Raw genomic sequence first — 3,311 nt, forward strand, 5'->3', positions numbered from 1 at the left:
ATCCGGCTTTGGGCACTATGTCAGGGCGAACGACACATGGTTACAATGCATGTGTTCGCTGTGACAGGAATCCACTGTCATACGCAATACTTAGCAAGATCTGTTACATTGGACACCGTCGTTTCCTTGCCAAGGACAAGCCGCATCCTAGAAAATACCGAAGACATGTGTTCCATGCAAAGCATGAAACGTGATGCGCCAAAGAGGCTCACCGCCGATGAGTTGCAAGTGGAATTAGAGAAGGTCAGCCATATTATACTAGGAAACCATCCTGGTAATGGTAGCGGGAAAAGGAAGTGTGGCAGGGTAGAAGAGAGATTATTGTTTACCCGCAGGTCCACTTTGTGGGACTTGGAGTATTGGAAAGATTTGGATCTGCGGCATAATCTTGATGTGATGCACATCGAGAAAAATATATGTGACAGCATTACCGGCACACTTCTTAATATTGAAGGCAAGACGAAAGATACCTTAAAATCTAGGATTGATTTGACACACCTGGGTATCAGAAAGGATTTGCAGGTGCAAGATGAAGGTAAACCACATGATATGGCACCAGCTGTGTACGTCTTGGACAAGGTAAAAAGAAAAGAATTCTGCGAGGTCCTGTCACATGTGAGATTCCCACATGGATTTGCTTCCAACCCTGAAAGGAGAGTCAGTGCAGATGGAAACAAGGTACAAGGGTTGAAAACTCATGACTGCCACGTCCTACTTCAAAGGGTTTTACCTGTTATCCTTAGAGGATTGGGCCGCCCTGACTTATACAGAGAAGTTGCAGAGCTGGGACAATTCTTCAGGGAACTCTGCAGTAGGAATATCAGGATAGATGCTTTGGAGCGTCTTAGAGACAAGATACCAACTATCCTATGCGACCTTGAGAAGATATATCCTCCAGCCTTCTTTGATGTGATGGTGCATTTGGCTGTTCATCTACCTGATGAGGCACTACTTAGAGGTCCAGTACAGTATGGCTGGATGTACCCTATTGAAAGGCGGCTAGGCACTTTCAAGGGCTATGTTAGGAACAGAGATGGACCCGAGGGTTCCATTGCAGAGGCCTACATTGCTATAGAAGCGTTGACATTCTGCTCAAAATACATTGAAACAACTGATTAGCTTAGCAAAGAGGTGGGTGAAGACAATCTCGGGCTCAATGTTTTCGATTATTCTCTTCGAGTTACAGGGAAGAGTCGACAAGAGGACAAACCTAAAGATTTGGACAAAATGGTTTGGTATGTGTTGAATAACTGTCCTGAGATACTACCTTATATCAAGTAAGTGCAGTACTGCAGCTTATACATCGTAATCTACTAAACTTGCAGCACATTCTTATATATTTAGATGTTTGACACGATCTCTATGTTGTGCAGCATCTACAAAGAGGAGTTACTGCCGCAAAATCCAAGAAACACTGACAAACTAGTTATGGCAGGATTTGTAAAATGGTTCAAGAACCATGTAAGCTTTTGAAGTGCACTATCAGTTTTTTTAATATATTGAGTACATAAGATGATCAGCTTGTCTATTTTCTAAGCATAGGTTAAGAAGATGCGGGAGGATGGGCACGCAGTTGATGATGCCCTTTACTCACTAGCAATGGGTCCTGATACTCGGGTAAGACATTATGGATGTTGCGTTGTTGGAGATGTGCGCTACAACACCCTTGCACGAGACGAAGGCAGGAAGACACAAAACAGTGCCAGCATGAGCACGGATATGTATGACAAAGAGACAACTGAATGTATGCTAACATAACAGACATTGTTCAGTTGTAGTATATCTCCAATTTCGAGGATCATCGGTGTGTGGTTCTGTTGTGCTGTCGTTGGTATAACCTATTTTCCAGGATCGCAAAACCCAGAGCTGATGATGATTTCAAATCCATCAATGTCAAGGCGGCATACCAGACCAACGAGCCTTTTATTTTGGCAAATCAAGCAACATAGATATTTTTCTTGGAAGACACATTTGCACGTAGCGATGACTAGAGAGTATTGCAAAGGTTTGAGCAGAGGAATTCGTTTAATGAAGTTGCACAACAAGATGATGCTTACACTGCTCTTGATGTACAAGATAACACAGATGTTCCTAATATCTTTGAGAACCATCACATCAATGACGCCAGTGAAAAGATTGCCTGTCGTGCTGTGGACATACAAGAGTTGATCAAGATGAAGCCAACGTTCGAGGATGTTGAGGACGAAGAAGAAGATGACACCATGGGGAATTACGATTCAGACTGATACACATGGCGAAGATGTTGATGCTGCTGCTGCGGATGATGATTACATTGCTTTTGTCGTATTTGCCTATTAGAAGACGTTTTTTATCTACTATGTGAAATTGTGTTTGCTATGACAACTGAAACCTGATGAACATGTTGTTTAGTATTTTGCTGTGAGAACATCACTTGTTATGTATGCTGATTTGTGTTTGGTGATTGTATGACAACTAAAACATGATTACATTGTTGTTTAGTTGTACTCATATTTGGCTGTGAAACTTGAATTTGATGACATAGTTTGCTGTTGGACTGCAATTTTCTCGACGTCTTCGAATGAGAACAAAGCTAACCCGACATGGCCTCTGCTATTTATTTATTTATATGAGCAAAAGGGGATACCCCCAGATTTCTGTTAATAGAAATCATTAGATGTTCACAACACTACGCCCAACCTGCTACACAGGTTTCATTCATTACTAGTTTCAGCAAAGTGCTCATGTCGTAGCCACTGAATACATCACGAGTGCTACATACACTACAAATAAAGAGACAATCATCCTACAGAGCACATCGATTTTTCCCATTATCTTCACAAGCTCTTTCATCTCCTCATTGCTGTCAAGGCCGTTCAGCAGCTGTTGCTTGGCCATGATCATAGGAACTGCATCTTTAACCTTCTGCTCTGCATCTTCCTCTTCTGTCGTTCCTTCAGTTACTTGTCCAACACCCCAACCTGCTGGTATTGGGATTCCTCGGCTAACCAAATAATCAGCATAGTTGCATTCCCCCACATCAATAACTTCCCGGAAATACAAATCACACGAATCTTCCCTTTTCTGCATGAATCAAATTGGAAGATCATCAACCAAACTATTAAAAAAAATCAGCAACTGAAAGTAGTAGAACAACACTTAAACATATTATTACCCCATGATTCGGGCATTTGTAGAAGACTCGGCCAGGGTTGCGGATTGTGGTTGAGACGCGACGGATGACTTTGCGTGATTTGCAGCAGTGGTACCACACCAACGGCATCGGGTTGCGATGAGCAATTGGCTACGGTGCTCGTGCCGGCGGGGGTGTG

The sequence above is a fragment of the Triticum urartu genome, chromosome 1 (assembly GCF_003073215.2).
Source record: "Triticum urartu cultivar G1812 chromosome 1, Tu2.1, whole genome shotgun sequence".
NCBI lineage: Eukaryota > Viridiplantae > Streptophyta > Magnoliopsida > Poales > Poaceae > Triticum > Triticum urartu.